We start from the raw sequence: 23692 nt of genomic DNA on the forward strand, positions 1-23692 counted from the left end.
CTCCCCTATGGAACTTGTGGCAGCTGACTGCATTCCATCACCCTCTGCCTCTGCAGGAGTTGACAACCTCATTGTGGCTGTGTCTCGGCCGGTGTTGTCTCCTTCTGTGCTGGTGTGGCCTGTACTGCTGGCCTGTGTTGCACTCTGGGTGTTGGTGTTGCCCTGGAGGTGGTGCTTTCTTGTCTGGCCCTGGATCCCTTTGAGGATGTAGTGGCCTTTGGGGGCAGACTCCTGGCCTTCACTTTCTGCACCTGTGCCTGTGGGGGAACAAGAGATGCAGGGCATCAGTGATGGTGGTACGTGTAAGATGCATGATTTGGTGCTGTTCAGTATTTCACATTTCATGCATTGCTTTCTTGTAGATGTGACGCTCAGGGTACTTGCAATGTGGGGGGGGCATATTGGCAAACGCCGTGGACTCTCCTTTCTGGACTGATGTGTACTAGGTGGCGTATTCCGGTTTGCGTGATGTGTGACATATGATTGATCCCTGTCTGTTGGGTGTCTGTTGGTAATGGGATTGGCACGCAGCATGCATTTCATAGTGCCATGGTTTGGGCCACCATCTGGACATGGATCTGAATATGTGTGTATGATTGGCCATACATTGGCTTGGTTCACTTTCACATCTATTGAGCTACGCCATGCTTTGGTTCTCTGGGGTTTGTGGGGACACTCACCTCCATCTCCCGATGTCGGCACTCCCGTCTCCATTTCTCCAAAGCCCTCAATTGATTCCATGTTGATCATGGTGCTACATGTCTCCTCCCATTTCATCAATTTGGTGGGTGAGTGGTCCCCGCTGCCTGTAGCCATGGCCTCCCTGCGGTTGGCTGAAAGTATGTTGAGCACCTAGAGACGTAGATCGTCCTAATGTTTTTTTGCAGTCCTTCACCGTGCGGGTGGTGGTGCCAACCGAAGTCACCTTCCGTGCCATCTCCTCCCATATTTTCTTTTTGCGCAGTTGTGCTTCAGGTTTGAGGTTATTGGCAAACACCTCATCGACATGGCCTGCCAGCGTGTCTGCCAGCATATTCAGCTCCTCGTCCGAGAAGCGCTTCTTGCGCATGCGGGGGGTGGACCTACGAGTAGCCTTGTACATGATGGGTTGATTGGGCCTGCTCTCCACTCTGTACCAGTGCTGTGTTAAGATGATTGCAATGGATTGTGTTTTTTAAGATGGCCGCCAGCGCATTTCCCCTTCCGGCGCAATGATGTTACTTCCGGGTCCGGTATTACGAACCCGGTATTTGCATGATGGTATTGCCAGGTCCGTTATTAAAGGGTTGCTACTGGGCGGAGGCGGTATCGGCAGGTTCCGTGATGGTGCTATAAGGGGTTTGGGGGGTCTTCAGCTGCATGGCGGTGCAGCCATTACTGGCATGGGCTTTCGCACATGCTTGCGCTCTCGTAATCAGCCGCTATTTGCGGTGTCGAGGGTACACGGACGCGCTAATTACACCATGCCGGAAATGACTGTGTTTTTTCCACGATTCTCGTAATGAGGCCCTTTTAATGACAAAGAGACTTTGGCACAGAAGGCTGTGATGTCGAAGTCTTCTCCTGCATCCTCGCGCTAGAGAAGCCAGAGACTGTGCTAAGCTCGAGTGTGAAAACGTGGGGAAGGGAAGCTGCCAGCCTTAATATCCTGACATATGATTTCAAGAACACTTTTCTTTTGCATAATATTATTTCCCACACTATTTGTATTTAGAAGTAAAGATTGGCAATAGGTTTATTATTATAGGCCCTTTTATTTTGACAGACTCGACTAGTACTGCGTTATTATTTGATGGTCGTAGCCTGCTCCCATCTTTATATTTAGGATCAGATAGGCATTTCTTAAACCCAACTGAAGTTCAATGAACACCCTTGAACTGTGATCGCTGGTGTCTGTCTTACTGTTTGATACCATGCCTTCCTTACAGTACATTCCCTAAATCCATTTGAACCACCCTGCCAAAGACACTCAGAGATTTGCAGTGCTCCTGGTGAAAATCTCTGACCACGATACGTAAACGCTGTGAGGTACAGAAAATCGGAGTGTAAGGGAACATAGAAAAATGCATTTTTAAAATCAATCACCGTGAAGTGGGTCGACCCAGTAGGGATGTTACTGAGAATGGTGATAGGATTTGGTACCACCGGAAATTCTGCCTCAACAATATTATTGAGGGGGTGCACATCCTGGGCCATCCTCTAACTGGACCCCTTCACTTTCTTCACAGGGTAGAGGGGTGTATTGCGCGGGGACACAGAAGGTTGTATCATGCCCTGCTTCAACAACACCATAATGGTCTCGTAAATCCCTTTGTCTACCTCCCTACACATGGGGTTGTGCGTAGCCTGTGGTAATATCGCACCGTGTTTCAATTTTATCTGCACTGCTCCAACACTCTTTAGCAGCCCCACATCATGAGGATTGCTGGTCCACAAATGGTCCGGCACCTTTCCCAAATCCCCTTCCAATATGGCGATGTATTTGTAACGATGAGCAAGGTCTGTGGTACTTCCCTTTGCTCTATTGCTTTCTGGCAAGTCACCCCAATTTCAAAGACCATCTCTCCTGTGTCTTCAGTGTCTTCAAACAATTGCTTGTCGGACACATGGCTTAGCAAAAAGGTTGGATCGATGCACAGAACTGTATGCCATTCAACGCCTTCCTCATCTGTGCCTGAGAAACCCACCCTGTTCTTCTTGATGACCATGGCCCCTAAGAGAATTGTAACAATGGTGCCTGTTATTACTTCCTATGGCACAATAGGCTGAAATAGAAACATCATTGGTACCTGCCATGTCCGATTTCTGATTCCTGGGACCCAACTCAACAAAACCATCACCCAATAAAGAAACAATGTTGAATGTACCGGGACCGCCTTAATTTCGCTGTTGCTACAATAGCAAAAATTATAAAGTAGCCCAACCGGACAGAAAACAGAAGGTCCATTTGTATCACGTAAATCTCTTGAAAGAATGGAAAGAGAACCCATCAGCCACCCAAGCCATAGTACTAGCCTGCATAGTGCCAGGACACGGCCATCACTATTGGATCCAGTTCCTGGGGGTGGACCATTGCGGGGGGATCACCTGGATGGGGGGTCCTCGCGGAGTGGAATTGGGACACCGACGGGTGAGAGGAGGTACCCCCATTCCATATAACACCTTTTCCCCATCCTACCCCAAAGGATATTCAAATATTCTACCCCCCCCTTTTCCGACATGAACACTTTCCTACACTGTGACAGACAACGGACTAACACCTGAGCTGTTTACCTGACATGTCCCAACACAAGGGTCAGGCAGAGTCAGGCAGAGTCAGGCAATCGACAATAAATATGCACACCTGACGGCCGTAAGGGGATTCAGATTGAGGGAGGCTAACGTTGCAAGAAGGATCAGAGCCCAGCTGAGGGGAATTCAAGGGGCGAAGAGCACTCGCCCAACGTGAAAAGATTGCCAAAGGAACTATTTGTTTGTTAATTTATTTTTGGTACAGCAGGCCTTCTATGGCACGAGATGTTTGCAGGAAAGAGACTTGGCTCTGGAAGGTCCAGGCATCGTTGAAAGGAACTGTAATCTTGTGCTGGTGAGGCCCAGGAGTGGGCAGTGCTCAAAGGTCCTGCCTTGTCCCGTGTTAAACACATGGGGAAGGGAGACCCAGCCATAACATCCTGACTTATCATTTGGTGAACACTTCTTTTTTTCTAGAGAACATTATCGCTCACTATTTTGTAACTTAGTTGTAAGGATTGGCAATAGGTTTTTTAGTATAGGCCGTTTTTATTTGACAAGACGCCACTAGGACTGCTATTATTATTATTTGATGGTCATAGATTGCTCACATCTTAGATGTAGGTTTAGATTAGGCATTATTCTCACCCATTATACAGTTTAATAATCAGCCTTGAACTGTGATCACTTGTGTTTGTCTTTACTGTTGCCACTGTGAGTTCCTTACACCCTCCATAGAGTTTGTAATTACTGCCCCTTCCAACCAAATCTTTGGCAATCTTTTCTGCAGAAGCTTGGCCTCTGCCTTTTGTGTCTGTTGTCTACTCTCCTTTTCCTTTTCTTGCCTTCTTTTACAAAAATGCACAATATGTGCTTGAATTTCTGGCCAACTCATGGCCTCTATCCCTAGACCGTGCTGAACATCCTTTAGACGTCCCGTATTTAGCATGTGGTAAAACATCACAACCTTCTTGTCCCATGCTTCTCCGTCTCTGGCCCCCACATCTCCTGAATCAACTGGATGTGTGTTGCAGGATTATCCTCCAATTTCATTACAATTCAATTTGTATACATCGAATCTGGATACCTAATTCGCAGGGCCCCCAAACCTGTGCCCTATAAATATTAAAATCTGCTCCGTCATGGATATTCATATATACATGAACTCCCGCTCTTTTCCAAAGCTCATCTGACTGCTCCCCCATCAGAACCGAGAATAGGCTTTTCATACCCCATATGGCGAACATGACACCAGTAGTACGTTTCTCCAATGCATAAATCCATGTCCCCGCCCCTGCAGTGAGCGAAGGGAGTGTCTTCATCAAGTTGTTCCTGTCCATGTGTGACCACGGGACATAATACGCCCTTTCCTGGCCCTTCTGAAGTAATGGATACTTAGTTAAACCGGGTTTTATGGGGGCATCCCACATATCCCCTCTACTACTTGCTACGGCCATGCGAGTACCCTGGCGCATCCTATTGCTGCATGGTGTGGTCTTTATCGCTGCTATTGTAGTGGGAGGTAGGGCAACTATTCCCTGCTCTCCCTGCTCGATTTCCGATTCCCATTCTTCTTCATCTCCTATTCTGGTCACCACATCTCCTGACTCTTCTATAGGCACACAAGCATAATCAGCACTACCATAGGGTGCCGCCTCCCATCCTCCCTGCTCAAACCATGCACCTGTGGCAGCATACCTGTTCTCCATATCCACCTCAACCGTTTTGATAACTGTTTTGTCCAACCTAGCAAGAACCTGTTCATGCCTCCACCTTTCTTCCCCTACATCCCTTAACTGTCTTATCCATTCCTCCCGCTCTTCATCTCTTTGCCGCCGCAGCAGAACTACCTCTTCCTCCACTAGCCTCAGCACTTCCTTCATGTTTTCCCACTCTTGTGTCTCTACCGCTCTTCACAGCGTATCCTCTAGCCTAGCAGGAAAAGGCCTAACCTCCTCCTTCTCCCTCGTTCTCAATCCTTCATCCGTTCTAGCTGCTGGCCTCACTCTCTCTCATTCATCTACCCTTAATCTATCTGCTAACACAGCAGTCCGGGGAATTATTCCCTTTCCGCTCTCCGTTCACAACCTCTCTGCAGCCCTAGCCATTGAAAGAGTTACTCTACCACTTCCCTCGAGATCCCACTTCATAGACATCGCAGCTGATGGAGGCATCACCTGTTTACGTCTCACAACTCAGGTTCTGTGTACCCCTCTGCGTGCAATAAAGGATAGCACCCATATGGGGGCAGTGCAGAAGGAATTCCCGCACCCTCCCTTTTCAGCCCTTCCATGAGTTTAACATTATGGCCCTTCCTGCCTTTTTCATACATTCTTCATAGCACTAAGATATTTAACCACTTCTCTAGTTTTGGCCTTTGTGCCTTGTACACAAGAAAGTATGCATGTTCTCCAATATCCCTGTATCATAGGTTCCCTCAATAGGCCAAGAATTGATAATTTCACCCTTAGTTTCCCTCAGCCATTCCCTATGGTATTTTCAAATGTTTCGCCTTATAGATAGGAAGTACCTGACACAAATGATTCAACAGAGTCTCCATACATAATCCACCCCAATTTATCCAAGATAATTTCCCAAAAATAATGCCAAGCCGTACCCACGGCACAAAGAATGTTTACCCAAAGAATCACCTCTTTTAACCCTACCCAGTTTCTTAGTCATTCCCCACACTCACTCACCATACTCATTTATACCACAATTACCTTGGTCAGTTACTTACTTTAATTCTACTTTTCACTCTAACACAAAAGACAGCAGGCCTCATCAGGGCCTTGTCAGTATCCCAGCGGTAATTGTGCCAGGATACCGCTGACGCTGTTAGTGTTACCGCAACTCAGTCCAGCGCAATTTGCGCTGGATCCCGAGTTATGCTGGCACTGTAATTCCCCATTTGTCTAGAGTCCATAGGATTCTATGGGGCTTTTCAGCACTATTACCACCAGTGGTAATAGTGCCAGCGGTAATTGCGCTATAAATGGGTGTAAGCTTGAGATTTACCTCTAGTTCAAAGCTGGAGGTAAAGCTCCAGCTTTCCGCCCAAACTCGGGATTGGGAGGAGCGTTAATGCTGCAGTAATAGCATTACTGCTGCATTTTTGCCACTCCACTCAACCCATGATGAGGCCCAGCATCTTATAATAAACACTCAGCAGCTGATATCGCTGAGGTATCTCCCTCACTCGAGCATATGAGGAGCGCAATGCTTTTCACTACAGCACCGCTGCTCTCGCTTCCTTCTTTTACCAGTACAGCCTTTTCTACTGCAAAACAGTCTTTCCCTGACTACAGGGAGTTTCCCGATCAACACTTTGACTAACCAAGAAAACTGAGGTGGGGCTCTACCTGCATAGTCAATAAAGTATGAAAGATGCCAAGGGTATACTTCAGGAAGGTATCTAAGGGTGGAATTACAATAAAATGCCACCTCACCTCCATGTGAAGGCTCCCATCAACAAGACAAGCAAACTGAAGGGTATCAGAACAAACCTCACAATGGCCGTGCTGGGTGGGATACCACCTCACACCTCTAATATAACAAACTAGGAAAAAAATATATACAAGGGACTTACAACGCAAGACAGTTCACACGCTCTCTCAAAGTACTCACCCTTTCAATCCTCATAACCTCGACTAATTCCACACCTGTACTCACCAAAAGTGCACTCATGTGAACCTGAAGCACGCAGATGTTGTGTTCCGTCAAGTCATCCTGCGTAGCTGGGCCACGGCACCATGCCTCCGGGGAGCAGATAAACCTGTAACCAATACGGCATCCGTAGACCTCTCTTTCACCGTGCACAGAATACTGGTAACCTGTAGTGAGCTGCCACAGCCGAGTGGTGCAGACAGAAGACCCCCAATGTCTCAGATAGTCTGGGGTCCATTTGTGATCACCAAGTTTGTTGGGTCGGACCCCTAATTACCTCAACCCAAGCGTGCCCACCACCTGACAAATGAGTGCCTGTTTTGTACGTAAATGTATTGTACGGGAGGAGTTAGATGGTGCCATGGAACCACACAAACCCAAGTCTCAAGGAACCACATCAGTTGATACATTTTATACATTCATGCAACACTTAAAACCCTCCCAGATACATAATTACAATCCTTCCCCCAAATCTGATTAGACAACCCTCTTAAAAGGAATCCCAGATTTCTCCAATTCTTACACTCTCTCTGGTAGCCGTTATCTTAACCACCATCTTCAGCTCATGTGTAGAACACACCTTCTTTTAGGATGTGTCTGTGGTAGGTCATGACACCATGAACCAGTTTAAACAGCCCTTTTAGCCTTAACTCTTAATTGCACATGGTTCGTATAAATACTTCAAGCGATATGAAGAAGGCTGAGTAAACCAGTTCTTCTTTGAACTAGCGATAACTATCTCATCCCCCGGTTCCCCGTCTCCTTTGCAACATTCTATTCTAAATAACTGCCATTTCATCGCACATGGCACATCTTGAGAATACATTTGAAACTCCTGGGTCTCAATTACTTTAGCCTCGAGCATTGACTCACCCCATGATTTACTGCTGGTCAAAACAAATAGCGCAAACCCTCTGTCAAGCTCCCCTGCATTCAAGAGATTACATCTACTTTCTGCGATACTTATCAGAACATAAAAACTATGGCCGGCTCCTTCAGCTGAGTTGACCACTGGAAAGGTAGTAGTTACTTATTTATCCATCCTCTGGCCTTTGAAATTCTGCAGAGCCACTTTCTGAAACTCAACCCCTGACAGCCGTGTTTTAATATGTTTATAAAAAGCCCACTACATGTAGATTCATAAATCCGCTTGATATTTTTTCTCAGTGTGCATGCATGTTTAATAAAATACCATCTTTCTTTTACAGTGGATTCTTGTAGGACAACCCCCGTCCCCTTTCTCGCATGCGCATTATAAAAACTCCTAATTTATTTTATTGTGTATTTATAAAGCGCCTGTACAGCAAATGCTGTTCAAGGGATGAAAGCTAACAATAACGGTCCTACTAGGCTGTGTGACATTCAGATTGTGCAACTGCAGTACCAAGAAGTGCAAAAGAGAGGGGAGTGGAGGGAGTGCCAGTCAGAGCAGAATGAGATAATGCTAGGGTGGGAAGGGAAGTAGGTAAAAAGTACTCAGTGCAGAGTGGAGAGCATGCAAGTGCTGGGGGGAGACTAAAAGGGGGAGGAAGGGGCCCCAGGGGCTAGGCAAGTGCTAAGGGAGGCCAGGTGGGCAAGTGCCAGGGGAATGCAGGGCATGCAGGGAGTGAAGGTCCACTTGCTAGGTGCGCGGATGAACTGGGTGACGAGGGCCTGGTGCCTTGTAGGACTCAGAAGAAACCAGGCAGCCAGTCAAATGCAACAGACGGGGGCATGAGCAGAGGATGGGGAGAGGGAAGGAAGAAGAGAAAAGGAGGGTCTTCAGGAGATTCCGGAACTTAAGGAGATCCGGCTCAAGCCTGAGAGGGGCAGGGAGGTGGAAGAAAGGGATCTACCTCCCACTCTCTACTTGGAGAAGCATTGGATCTGCAGAGAGTTGGATCTAGACGACCAAAGGGTTCTAGCAGGGAGGTATTTAGGGAGGGGGAGTTGGATATAGCGGGGTTCCATGCCCCAGAAAGCCTAGTGGATGATGCAGAGGGTCTTGAACTTGATCCTCGCAGCAACCGGAAGCCAGTGGGGAGATTTTAGGGCTGGAGAGATGGGGTCACTGGGTTTGAGGCCAAGGATAAGTCACATACTCCTATTCTGGATTAGTTGAAGGGGGGAAAAGTGAGAATAAAGGCAGATTGAGGAAGAGGCTGTTGCAGTGATCTAGTCTAGAGAGGACGAGAGCTCTGGAGACAATGAGTTTCTGAGGGAAGGCAAGGAAAGGGAGAATGCCCCTGAGGAAGTGAAGCTGAAAGTGGGCCTTTTTGGCAAAGTCCGCGATGTGAGGGGAGAAGGAGAGAACAGAGTTGAAGATGACACCAGATTGAAGATTTTTAACTCACAAGAGGGAGAGGGGATGGATCCCATGCAGGGTGGCCAGAGGGAAGGAGAGATGGAGGAAGCTGGGGTTCCAATGAGAAGGATCTCAGTCTTACTGGCATTAAGGCAGAGATCGTTAGCAGCGCATCATGCCTGAAAAGCAGTCAGACAGTCACTAATGAGAGAGGAAGGCAGTGGAGGGAAGCTTGAAGGAGAGCTGTGTGTCGTCTGCATAACACTGGAAGTGAGGAGAGAAGGTGGAGATCAACTGGGCCAGAGGGGCAAGGTAGACGTTGAGGAGCCACGGCAAGAGGATAGAGCCCAGAGGGACGTCCCAGGAAGAGAGTGTAATGGAGGAGAGAAAATAACCCAGTTGAACCTGGGAAGGTCGGTCAGAGAGACAGGAGGTCAACCAGTCCACTGCCAGGTCCATGATGCCAAGGTTATCACGGACCTAATTTATAAGGGTGGCATGATTGACCGTATCAAAGGCAGAGGAAAGATCAAGTAGGATGAGAACGGAAAGAGAGTTGGAATCGACATTTGAGAGCAAGTCTTCACGGGTGTTCAGAGTGCAGTTTCTGTGCCTCTGCCTGCTCTCAAGCCAGACTTTTGTTTGTGGAGACAACCAACAGATTCAGTGTGGTGGATCAGTTGGGAGATGACCAGCTTTTCCAAGAGTTTTCCTAGAAAGGGGGTAATGGATATAGGGCGGTAGTTAGTCGGGCAGGAGGGGTCGGCAGAAGGTTTTTTGAGGAGAGGGTGTTCAGGGGAATACTTGAGGGCTAGAGGGAAGGAGCCAGTGGCAAAGGAGTGATTGCACAAATCACCCAAGGCTGGAGCAAGGGAGGCAATGTTGTCCTTGATAGTTCTGAAGGAGCAGCAGTGCACCTCTTTGTAGAAGACTTTCATAGAGAGGACGTGTCTAGAGATCTCATACCTTGCTATGAGCAAGAAAGAGGAGAGTACGAGGGAAGGGGAGCAGGGGGCCAAGGGAGCCCTGAGAGCAGGTGAGGGAAAAGGGAGGGGAGTAGAGGAGATTGAGGACAGGATGTCCTAAGTTTTAGTTATGAAGTGGGAAGTCAGTGCAGTGCCAGGGATGGCAGAGGAGAAGTGCAGACTGCAGTAGGATTGGCAAATTCCTTGCAGATTTTGAACAGTTCACCTGTGTTGTTAGTGGCCCCAGAGAAGCAGGCCCAGATGTAGGCCTTCTTATTTGATCAGATGAAGAGTCTGTATTGCCTTTGAAGCAGGCGGCTGGCCAGTCTGTCAGAGGATGTGCCAGTAGCCTTCCACTTCTACTCTGCAACTCTGCACTTGCGTTTCAGAGAAGCTAGGTCGAAGTCATACCAGGTGTTGCGCTTGGAGGCAGGCTTCATGCGGATCCTCATGATAGGGGCAAGGGTATCCAGGGTGTTGGAGATGGAGAGTTGAAGGTTAACAAGGGCTGTGTCAGTGTGAGATTCAGTGGCTGGAGTAGGAGGGAGAATGCCTCCTTCTGGGCTCGTCATAGCAATTATGTCTGAATTGCATTTATATTTCATGTGGCGGTTTTAGCATTTGTCTTTCTACGCACATGCAAAGCTAGTATGTATCAGTTTAACCAAAAAGTAACCCTGAGTAATATATCCCATTCACATTTAACTATACTGGATACATATGAAAATGTAACATCGCACCCAGTTTCCCGCACCCCCAGTCACAAATATGGCATGCCCAACAAAAAACCTTGATTGTGGGGGCCTCTCCTGACCACCCCAAAACACTACACCCCTTATAAAGAACTGTGAAAGACATTGGGGAACCAACTAGGAGAAGGGAGTCCTTCTCCTAGTCCCATGAGAACATTGTGTGATTGTTTATTTTCTGTAGGGTTATGAAGAACACAGAACCTTTATGGAACATTTGCTTTCAACAATGTGTAAAGTGTTTGGATGCTTTGAATCCAAAAGAAGGGAGTCATTCTCCTGGATTATGAACAGTAGCTGGACTTTATGGTGTTTTGTTGTAGTGCCAGGGATAGAGTAGGAGCCTTTGTGACCGGAACAGTACCTTTTTGTTTTGACTCACATGGACTTCCTGATGATCACCCAAGTTCCTTTTGTTTAGGTATGGAAATCCCATTAGAATTATGGATAGATAGGTTTGGTTTATCAATTGATAAAACTCTATAGTAACCACTATGGCACCCCTTGGCCAGTCTCTTCATTAATTTCCACCACAAAAGATATCAGAGTGGAATCATACCTAACTGCCAGAAATTGGGGGACCCTTAGATTTATCAAGTTGTCCACTAGAGCATCCTCCCCTACAGCCATCCCTGAATACATCGGATTTGACCTAAGTAGTGGTCGGGACCTAATGAATGAAAGTTGTGAACGACAATTGATACCCACAGGCTTAATCTTGTCGCCACTGAAAGGCACACACATACGGCTTGTGTCTAAGTCTGGCCTGACATGGAGGCATGGAATAGATGTGGTAGCACGGGTGGTTGACCCAGAGTACCAGGGGGATGTGAAGATTCTGCTCCATAATCAGGGGAAGAAATCCCACCACATACAAATTGGAGACAAAATAGCCAGGGTCTGTTGGAGGTGGCTCTTTTTCCCAAACCCATAGAAATTCCCAAGCAAGAAATTACAGAACGGGGTACCAAGGGTTTTGGGTAAGCCAACAAACCTCTCTTTGGGGAGGTTACCCCATTGCTAGACAAAGGCAGTTCAGTTAGTGCAGAAGTGCCAGGTCCGGTTGATGAAGAGACAGTAGTCCCTGATCTAGCATTCACCCAAAGGAACGATCCGATATTGACTGAAGCTTTTCATCAGGCCATTTCTGAGGGCGGGGGTAAAGAAAAGGGAGGCCCCTTCTTCTTTGTAAATGAAGGTCTCCTTTATTGGGGAGATGTTAGCCACAAAGGAATACAGAGAACACAATTGGTGGTTCCCAGGAGTCATTATTGCATTGTTTTAGCAATGGTGCATGCCCACCTAACATCTGGACACTTAGGCATCACCAAGATGCGAACCAAATAGTATCCAGATTCAACTGGCCAGGTGTACATGCAGTTGTTAAAAACCTCATGGCCACATGCCCTCTATGCTAGAAAACAGGTCAGGTCCATGTTCCAGCAGACCCATTACAGCCCCTTTCCGATTATAGACATCCCATTCGCATAAATAGGGATGGATATTGTTGGCCCATTAGAACCATCCCAACTAGAAAATAAGTATATTTTGGTAATGGTTAACTACACAACAGTTACCCAGAAGTGTTTTCAATGAAGAGCAACACCTCTCAGCAAATTTTGAAACCCTTGATAACCTTTTTATCACGTGTCGGTTTCCCTAAGGAGATTCTAACCGACCAAGGGAGTACCTTTATGTTGAGACTTATGACTGAAATGAAATAAATCCTCATTACCACACTTTGCACCTCTGTATACCATCCACAAATAGGTGGGCTTGCGGTATGATTTAATCAGACCCTAAAGAACAGTCTTAGGAAGCTGGTCGAGGCCGATGGGCTAAATTGGGATTTGATGGTTGTGATGAATTAACTTCTGGGGCACCAGTGGTTCAGGGATGAATACCGGTTTCTAAACCATCAATCAGCCCCACAACTCTAGTACACCAGAAGGGATCCGGACAGATTGGAAACACAAGTCAATTATAAACCTCCTTGTCCAATTCTGGTAACGTGGAAGGAACAGCAGGCTTATCTCTGAAAGGTTGTGGATAGTTGGTTAGTTGCAACACATCAAAAATACAATTATTACCCAATGATAAAAGGGACTCTCCAGTCAAGGTTGTATACAAATATCTACTTTATTATTATCACAACAGAAAGTTCTAGCACACTACAAAATACAACCTACCCTGTAAAGGAATGCAGAGGACAGAGAGCTTCAAAGAAGGAAAAGAAATGCACTCTGGATACTGACAGGAGGGTAGTCGGTATAATAATTAATCACAATAGTTCAAAGATACTTGGTTTCCACACAAAGGGAGCAATGGGTCATAAAATGTCGCTAGGGGCCTTTCGGAGAAGGACCAGGGGGACAGAACCACAATGTACCTTGTGCTGCCGATGTTCTTGATGCTCGACAGGGTCAAGTCAGTTTGAGTGTGCTTTGCAGCTTCTGCGACACAGTTCAAGATGGGAGACAGCTGCGGGTATCAGGCAGCAGGAAGTTCGGCGAGTGAGGCTGGATGGACGACTGCAGGCTGGCCTACACAGTGGCTCAGGGTCCGGAATCGTTGTCTCATTGCTGGTCTTTGGTTCTGAAGCACTGGTCGAGGCGTCTCGGACAGCGTTAGCAACTCTGGTGAGGGGTTCGACTGCCTCAAAATTTTCCTTTAAGGTGGATGTTGGTAGATGTTTGTCGATGCACTTCTCCTAGCTTCTTCAATGAGCTCATGCCATCCTTTAAGTGGATGGCCCAAAGCTGAGGAGAATCTTGCAGGCAGCTGCCTTGTCCTTGGTTTGGTTCAGAGACTGTCTGGCACTTCCCACCTAGGAAGCTTGCTGCAGAGCCTATCAGAACACTCTGTTTGTTGGCTGGGTACAAGTTCTGGAGAGGATGGAGGGTCCGCTGGATTCAGTATCTCCCTCTGTTCCCCGGGAAACGTTTATGGGAGGGAACTTGCTTCCCTTTTTGAGGACATGGCCTTCCTTCACTGGCGAAAGATGTAGGTCAGACTGTACCTTCAGCCAGGGTCCAATGCTGAGTTCTTCTTCCTACTCCTTGCAATGATCTGCCCAAAAGAGGGGCTCGACCCTCTTTTAAATCCAAATGGACCACAGCAATTGGTATAGGCAAAGCCTAACTTAATGAACTAATCCTGTGTCCCGACCAACAATCTTCTGTATGAATGAGGTCGTAACCAGAGTGCTAAACTAAATATGACAGGGCGACTGCACCTGTAGGCTGTGTCCACCCAGAGTTCACAGGTCTATGTGTATGTGGTGCAGTGAGCATATGAAATGTGTGCGGCGTAGCCCCACACATTTTCTGAAGGTTGATCTAGCATCATTCAACTTCATATAAAATTTCAGAAAAGCCCAGGTGAGCACACACCCCCGTCAGATGATCCAATTCCTCACAATGGTGTTTTGGGCTCTTTTTGCAATCCACAAATCTCCCCAAGCTTCTTTCATTTTTTCTCCACTCAAACTTGTATATGGTCGGAACCCGAGGGACGTACTAGATATGCTTAGATAAACTTGGGAGGAACATTTTACCCTTATCTCAGACGGCACTACGTGTGAAGAAACATATGATGGGTTTCCAGTACCAAATACATAAACATCTAGAGAAAGCCCAGGGTACCCAGAAAGTATATTATGACAAGAAGACCAAAAAAAGATTCCTTTCTATTGGCCAGAAGGTTTTGGTATTACTACCAAATTCAGAGCACAAAATGACTTAACTATTGGGTGTCGCAACCAGACAGCAAACTGAAGACACAGATTTATCATATACACTTCTTAAAAGAATGGAGAGAAGATCCAGCTGAAAAACCTCAGTAGTTATGGCAGCTCTCATGTCGAAGAGACAGCCGAGCATAGTTTGATACCCCAGGCGTTACTGCTTGGGAAACAACAGGATATAAAGGACCAACATGATCAATTTCCTGATGTGTTTAGCGAAGTGGCAGGAAGTGTTAAGAATTTCCAACACTATATAAGAACTACTCCCGGGATAGTAGTTAACCTTCATCTGTATATGATTCCTAAATCTAGGAAGGATGTAATCCTCAAGGAGGTGAAGAAGATGTTGGAGGCAGAGATCATAGAACCTTCTGAAAGTCCATGGTCCTCGCCAATAGTATGGGTCTTGAAACCAGATAAATCATGGAGATTATGTATAGATTTTAGCAAATTCAATGCAATATCCCAGTGTGATAACACTTTTGTCTAACCAGACATTAGAATATGTTCTGTTTTTTGAAATTCAACATATATATTATATTATACTGGCATTTAACTAGTATATGGCATCTGGCGTGTATATAACAAGTCCTACTTCTGGGAAGAATAACCATGTACCAAAATGAATTATGCCTCCTCTCTGAAATCTCTCTATTCGCCAACATGTTTTCATGAGTAACAAATTCTTAGCCTATCCAACATCACACTTTGTCACGATGAGATCTTCACGGCTTTTAGAAGTCTAAATATAGTCACATTCACCTATAACATTTAGTTCCATACCATAAGGAGGCTTCTGCTTTGGCCTCCGTGTTTATTTATATTTAACATAGCAAGATACTTTTTGACACAACATATTCTTTAATCAGAATATACCCATGAACACATAGGCAGCCCTGGGTTCTTTCCCACTCCAACATGGCGTCATGTTAGCTGCAGCACGTTGAGAGTTCACGTGATATATGCGTGAGAGTTCTTTCTCACGTGATCCGATTCAAACGCGACAGCGCGGACCACAGTTTGCTCGGTAATCGTACCGCTGGAGTATACGCTGTATACACTGCAGGATTTCGGTAATACATAGGTAAGATGCATCCAATCTTTTCAATAGTTACTTGGATAAGCACGGCAACCAAACATTTATCTTCCGTAAATGGAGATTCTAAAAAACGTTTTGTTTCTTTTTACCTACACAATTTAGACTTCTTTATGGAGACACCGTGTCAGAATTGAATTTGAGATTTGTGAAGCACCACATTTTGACTTACAGACTGCACATGTAAGTTTATTGACCTTTTTTGGCTCGACCACTCTATCACTTCTAAAAAGCAGCCTTGAAGATCACATCTTGATTATATTTGAAAACATTTACAGCCCCTTATTTGTTTTTCCATTTCTTTTTTGCTCCATTAGGATTGCAATGTCTAATTACCAACCTTTATGCAAGAGAATAAGTTGTATGATATAGTGAGAACCTTCAGCCATTAAAACCCCTGAGGAACCGCCACACAATAGGCAGGGAAACACGTCTCGGGACAAGGGACAAGGCTGGTTAACAGAAACTTTACTATTATTTCTTTCAAGTTTGAATGAGCCTTTGAATTCAAATTGAAGTGACTTTATTTCAACTAATAATGATTCAAGGCCTGGAAGGCTAAGAAAACCAAAACAGTTGTCGTATTCAAGAGTTTTCTGTGTCTATCCGGACATATACAACGAGTAATTTCCAAAATTTGCAATTTCTGTTTGAGCGCGGGCTACAATGAGGTCTAGTTTGAAGTAGTGATAACTATCCCATGCCTCGGATCGACGATCTTATTGACAGAATGGGGTCAGTGGTTTTCATTTCGATGACCGATCTGACCAAGGGCTCTTGGCAGGTGCCATTGAACCCCTCAAACAAAGAAAAAACACCCTTCTCCACTCCTAGGGGATTATTTCATATCTGGGTCCTACCTTCCGGACTCCATGGTGCCTCAACCACTTTCCAACGACTTATGGATAAGATATTGTGACCAGATTTTATGGAACATATCTTGACAACATAGTGATCAATAGTCAAACCTGTGAGGAACATCTATGCCGCTTGAACAAAATTGAAAGAATCCTGAGGGAGGCGGGTGTTGACTGATAACCCAAAGACATGCCACTTGGTTCGGTCGGCCATAAGATAGCTAGGTTTCTTTGTTGGGAATGGCTTGGTAAGACCGCAGGGCGGAAAAAATTGAGACAGTTAGCGAAACCCCCTCCCTAAGAACAAAAGAGAGTTAAGGCAATCCGAGGCCTTGCAGGCTATTATTGATGGTTCATTCCAATTCCTCAAGCATTACGTCCTCCTTGACGGACAAACTAAAAAACACAGAACCACAGAAAATTCAATGGGACAAACACGATCAGGCCAGTTTCAATACTCTTAAACACATTCTCTGCAGTGAGCCAGTACTTAGGCACCGAATTTCAATAAAGAATTTATCCTGCAGACAAATGCTTCAAAGGTTGGTCTTGGGGGCGGTCCTATCACAAATGCATGATAGGATGGAACATACAGTTCTCCGCATGATTCGGAATTTGTTTCCTTGTGAAGAAAATTAAATTATGCAACCATAGAGTTGGAGGCCCTGGCTGTGGGACATCTGCGATATTATCTTACCAGTCACAAATTTACATTGGTGACAGACAACTGCCCCCTAACCTGGCTCAGCCTGCACAAAGACTTGAACCCCTGCATTATGCACTGGTTTCTAGAGTTGCAACCATTCTGCTTCCATGTTGAATGCACGATTTCTCGATTTTCTGTAGAGACAGATGGGAAAGCCGAAACCCTAAGGGGAAGGGTATGTGACAATCTTTCAGATGGTATCACTTCTCCCCAGGGGAGAACCCCTCTGCATGAGGCTAGGGCGGTGAGGCCGCTAACCAATAGTCCCCCTAGTGGTGGTAAAATGCGGGAGGATCACTTGGGGAGCGACTCCTCTCCTGGGGACAAGGATGCAATTGGGAGGCACAGCACCTGTACAATCCCACCACATAGGCTGATCATAACACTCCAATTTTATCAACATGAGATCACCTCCGAAACAATGTGTTATTGTGAAATATCGAACCCACCTGATGACATAAGTACTGAAACAAAGAAGTGCTCAAAAATCCTACATTGGAGCGGGACGAATGCTAGAGCAGCTGCTGTCAATTGGAAGGACGTTACGCTGGGGCCGTCCCCGCTATTTAAACTGAACAGCAAAGAAGGACTGCATTCTTTGTGATCCTGTGACCCGTTCGGCACTGGTCTGTGTGCTTCTGGCAAGCTCGAAGTTGTGATACAATCAGAGGGAGAACCAGGTGACCGAGGAGGCCGCAGCAATGCCTGGAAAGCTGGCGCAGAACTTCGGGAGACTCCAGCGAGGCTTGTCTCCAACTATGAGAAGAGGAATAGCGGGACAGCCGAGAAGTGTCTGGCGAGTCGTTTGGGAACCGGCGTGATAGACTTGCAGAGACTGAGAGGTGGTGGCATGAACTGCAGTAGTGGGTGGACCGTTTGGTCTGCCAATGGTGCTGAGACCACCTACCGTAGCCTACAGATGTGCCGCGTAGTTGACTATCAGGAGAGAGCAAGAGACTGTGGTGGAGGCGTAACTTGTTACGGCAGGACTAAGGGATCCGACAGCTATGCCGAGGCGGTTCACAATAAATCGAGGTGGAGAGATGCGAGACGTGGAGGACTACTAAAGAAAGAAGTTTAACTAAGAAGTGTGGACCTGCAACCCCTGGCGAAACCGGTGAAGAGAATGTAAAGGGAACACTCACAAGTCCGGGTCGGGGCTGGGAAAATACGAGACTCTGAACCATAAAAAAATAGAGAAAACCGTAAATCATTTTTTGATACAGTTCATAGACCAGTTCCACAAAAGGGTGGCACTGGAGAATCGAGAGGGACTACATGAATAGCTTCATCGAACCGGTGGGGGTGGATCAAGAATTGTGAAAAACCTAGAGATTGTGAAAACCTCCATTAGGGAGATACAATCCTTATTAAGAACTGTGAAAGACATTGGGGAACCAGCTAGGATAAGGTAGTCATTCTCCTAGCAAGAAGTGAAGTGAGTGGGCACCACTTGTTAGTGAATCCACGTGTCTCCAGTGTTCAGGATTAGTAAACGAAAAAAGACCTTTTCAAACAATTTGTATCAAAATACTTGAATAGGAGCTGGCTGCGACGAGTTTGGAGACACCCAAACTCAAAATACATGTAAAGCAAGAGACCAAGTAAAATGCCTAGTCACACAGCCGCTCTCTATATTACCCAGCCTGGGTATGTAGTTATTCAAAATTACTGACAGTTTGGTTTTGTAGTCAAAAAAATAATATACATCCAATTTCGAAAAGATGAAAGAAAAGTTCTGTTGTCTTTCAAAAATGATTTTTATAAAAAAAAAATAATCTCAAAAAATGAGAAGTCACTAATACTTTCTTAGTGAGGAAGAGTTTGCCACAATTAATTAATCAATCAGACCATATTTGCCAATGCATTTCGGAAATAGATTTCCTTCATCAGGGCCAGTCTAAAGATAATGCATACATATTCATAAACAAAGAAAACAGTTCAAATTAGTGCATAATTGTGTATTGGTGTCATACATCATCATGGTAAAGTTAAAAATGTACCATTCATTTGAAGTTGCAGTAAGGAGGAACGAGAAAAGAAGAAAGAAAAAATGGAAAAGGCCAATGAGTCACTATTAAATGTAGGTAACTATCAATTAAATAAAAAGGAAAGAGCCAGTTACCTGTGATTGGTAGGTAGTATGCAGTGTGTGGCGAACTATAGTGTAGAGGCCATGTGGTGACCGATTCAAACTGCCTGACAGGAATCAGCGCCGTGAATTAGCCTGCAATGCGATTGCTGGAAACAGAAGAAACCAGTTATTGAAAACGGTTCTAATCCGTGATTGTAGTTATTTAAAGGGTGAGAGAGTCTTACCGTGCTGAACACGGTAGCGGAGCAGTTCTCCCGTAGCCGGCATGAATCGGACTGCCGTTGTTGCATCGAAGGTTGCTAAGGCAACGCTTCCTAAATACGTCACGTGACCGCATCGCAGCCCGAAAAGGCACGCGGTCGAAAACTGACGCTGCAATCAGGCCGAAGGGCTTGATATAGATAAATCTAGATATTTATTAGACCTCATGTGGATAAGGGAGGAATTATAGAGTGATCCAACTAAAACAATTAAAAAAGAAAAAAGGATATAATAGAAATAGAACAAATACTAGTAAAAGAAAAGAGACTGATCTAACAGAGTGGGATGACAAATGTAAACAATGTATAAAAACAGATAAAGAGAAGTGCTAATGATATTAAACACTGCTGCCATTGCTGTCGTCCTAGAGTGGCACCTTGGGTCCTAGACACAAGGTCCAAGATATGCAGCAATGGTGTAAGGAGGTAAATAGTCAGAATAAGCAAAAGTATCTATTTTGGACAACAATGTACACTCCAACTGTGATCGGTGTCATCAAAGGACGGCACCTTGGGTCCCAGACTAAGAGTCCAGGAGCTACAGCAGGGCGTATAATAAGTCCGCAATATTTGGGCACTGAAAATATCATGTGGGAGTAAGTGATATCATCATATTTAGTGTTATCTAGGAACATAGCAATAATAACAGTAGAAATAACGCAAGATCATAGAAAACAGTGATAATTAATTTCCTCATTGAGTCCATTAGGCGCTAAGCTGCCCAGTTTGTCTATCCAGAAGGTCTCTCTGCGGTTAAGCCGCTGACCCAAATCTTCATGTGGATTGTTTTTCGTTAGTACTTCCAAAATCACAAATCTTATCTGTGTCATATTATGTCCGTTTTCAGCCCAATGGCGTGCTACAGCGGAGTTGGTGTTTGCATTCCGGATGCAGGACCGGTGTTCATTCCACCGTGTCTTGGCTGTTCTTGTGGATTGACCCACATAGAATTTTCCACATGGGCATTTGATGCCATAGATAGTATTGATGCTGTCACAGGTTCCAAATGTTTTAAGGGGAATGTTCTTCCCTGTTCTGGGGTCGTTAATGGTATTGGCCTGGATTATTGAATTACAATTAATGCAGTGGAGACAAGGAAATGTTCCGGTCCGTTGAGTCATTGGTTCTTTGAGGGGTGGTCTTGTTTGTACCAATTCGTCTCTGAGATTCCTACTCCGTTGGTAGGCAAAACAAATTTTGTACCCTGATGTCGTTCTTAAAGATCCCCCAGTGTTTTTTGATGGTTTTGTTGATCTTGTTGCTTTGAATGGAGAATTTGGATACATATACTGGTGACTTCAATTCTCTTTTATTTTTAGGGTTTTGAGTGGACAATAGGGTCTCACGTGACAAGGTGCTAACTCTTGCAGATGCTGTGTCAAGTTCATCTTGTTTGTAACCACGTGCTAGAAATATTTCTTTCATCTCAAGTTGTTGTGCTAGGCAGTCCTCTGGGTCACTTACAATCTTTTTGACTCATAGCAATTGGCTATATGGGAGGTTTCTGAGTAGACTGGGTTGATGAAAGGTAAGACGGTGTAAAAGGTTATTGCGGTCAGTTGGTTTGCGAAACAGAGAGGTGCTGTAGCCAGTAGTTTCTTTTTTGATGAGGACATCAAGGAAAGTGATAGTGTCATGCGAGATCTCTCGCGTGAACTGGATGCGCTGATCAATGTTATTCAGGTATTCAAAGAAGGCATCAAAAGTTGCTCTAGTGCCTTTCCACACTCCAAAAATATCATCAATGTAGCGCCTCCATAGAAGAATATCCCTGTTCCATTCCTGTTTATTTAGTACATTGTCCATCTCAAACTTGTACATAAAACAGTTGGCATACGTAGGTGCCATGATGGCCCCCATCGATGTCCCTGATGTTTGTAACTGAAACTGGTTGCGGTATTGAAAGTAAGAATTCTCTGCAATGAACTGTAAAAGAGCTAGTATGAATTCCTTCTGTGCACGGACTTAAGATGTTTGTAATAATAGCCATTCAACTGATTCAATCTCCAAGTCATGTGGTATAAAGGTGTATAAGCTTCTTACATCGATGGTAAACATCAAATCATCCTGTTGAGACGTTATGGAGTTGAGTTTTTGTACGAAATGAGTAGTGTCACAGGTGTATGTAGGGGTTTTCTGAATAAGAGGCTGCAGGAAAAAATCAATGTAGATACCAAGCGGTTAGTTAATGCTTTCCATCCCTGCAACTATCGGTCTTCCTGGTGGTTTTGTGGTATCTTTGTGGATCTTTGGTAATGTATAAAATTTTGGGGTTTTGGGGTGGCTGTTAAGCAGGAACTTATGTATGTGCTCATTGATCCATTCTAGTTCAAGTGCTTTGTCCAATAAATTTTCCAAGTTTTGTTTGATGGCGAAAGTTGGGTCGTGGTCCAGAGTGGCATATATCGTGCGATCTCGGAGTTGTCTAATACATTCTGTGTCGTAATCCACCGAGTTCTGGATGACTAACGCACCCCCTTTGTCAGCAGGGTGGATAGTTATATTCTTGTCGCTGTAAAGATCCTTGATTAGTCTCATCTCATGGGGTTTGAGATTCCTGTGTGGTGGAGTTTTGTAGCTGATTCGTTCTAAGTCATGGGTTACTAGCTTTTGAAAGATATCAATAAACGGTACTGTAATGGGTGGTACAAATCCGCTCTTTGCTCTGAATTCCTGGAAATCCAGAATCCCGGTCGAATTGTCTTGGGTTTCTAATTCTTCAAAGAAGACTTTGAGCTTAAGTTTTCTAACAAACTTGTACAGTTCAATCTTTGTGTCGAACAAAGTGGTTCCATAGGTAGGTACGAAACTAAGACCTTTCTGTAGCGTATCCTCCTCTGACTTACTCAATTTCCTATTGAATATATTAATAACTAAGTTTTCCTTAGCTGCAGTCTCGTTTGAGGTTTGTTCCTTTGGTTTCCTCCTCCCCCTGCGGGTTCTTTTGGGCGGGCGCCTAAAAAAGCTGAAGAGGAAGGCACTTGTGTCGAGGGACCAGTTGTTTGGTTTGGATTGTCTGTGGTTTGTTCTGTTGGTGTTTCAGAGTCTCTCTGGGCCTCTGAGTCGGAGCTGGAGGTGTTGTCCGATGTATATTTAAAGAGCTTTTTGGGTGCTACTGGGCCATACTTCTCCATCCATGTGTAAACTTCATCATTAATGTAATCATAAGTATCTCGTTTACATTTTTTAACTTTCTTCTGTTCAAGCTCTGATTTAAAGTCTTCAAGTTTTGTGTTAATATCTGTCAAGATGGTGTTGTACTCCTCCTTTCCTAGTGAGCCAACCAGCTCTTTCTCTATATCCTGAATTTCTGATTTAAGGGTTGTCAAATTCTTAGAGAGTTCTTGGATAGTTAGTAAAATGAGATCTAGGGAGCATTTGTTCAGGATGACCTCCCACTTGCGAACAAACTCATTGCTCTCCTTGCAATGAGTTGGCCGGAGTGTATACGTAGACCTCTTGGGCTTTGTTGGTTTTTAAAATCGCGGCCAAGGGTGATCACATGTAGTTTTCTGTTGATCTCTTTGCGTATAAGGTATTCTAGCTGTTTGATCCGCTTAGCTGGTGTCTCCAGTGTTCAGAAACCCAAACTCAAAATACATGTAAAGCAAGAGTATCTCCAAACTCGTCGCAGCCAGCTCCTTTTCAGATATTAGTTCATATATTAAAGATGCTTCAAAAATGTGTGCCTCCAGTGCTGTGTGTCTCACCAAAAAATGGGGGAGAAGAAGAGCAAGAAGTGAAGTGAGTGGGCACCACTTGTTAGTGAATCCACGTGTCTCCAGTGTTCCTTTGATGACACCGATCACAGTAGGAATGTACACTGTTGTGCAAAATAGATACTTTTGCTTATTCTGACTATTTACCTCCTTACACCATTGCTACATATCCTGGACCTTGTATCTAGGACCCAAGATGCCGCCCTACGACGACACCAACAGCAGCAATGTTTAATATCATTAGCACTTCTCTTTATCTGTTTTTATACATTGTTTACATTTGTCATCCCACTCTGTTAGATCAGCTCTTTTCTTTTAC

Source organism: Ambystoma mexicanum, chromosome 4p (genome assembly GCF_040938575.1).
Source record: "Ambystoma mexicanum isolate Mex_15411 chromosome 4p, UKY_AmexF1_1, whole genome shotgun sequence".
Lineage (NCBI taxonomy): Eukaryota > Metazoa > Chordata > Amphibia > Caudata > Ambystomatidae > Ambystoma > Ambystoma mexicanum.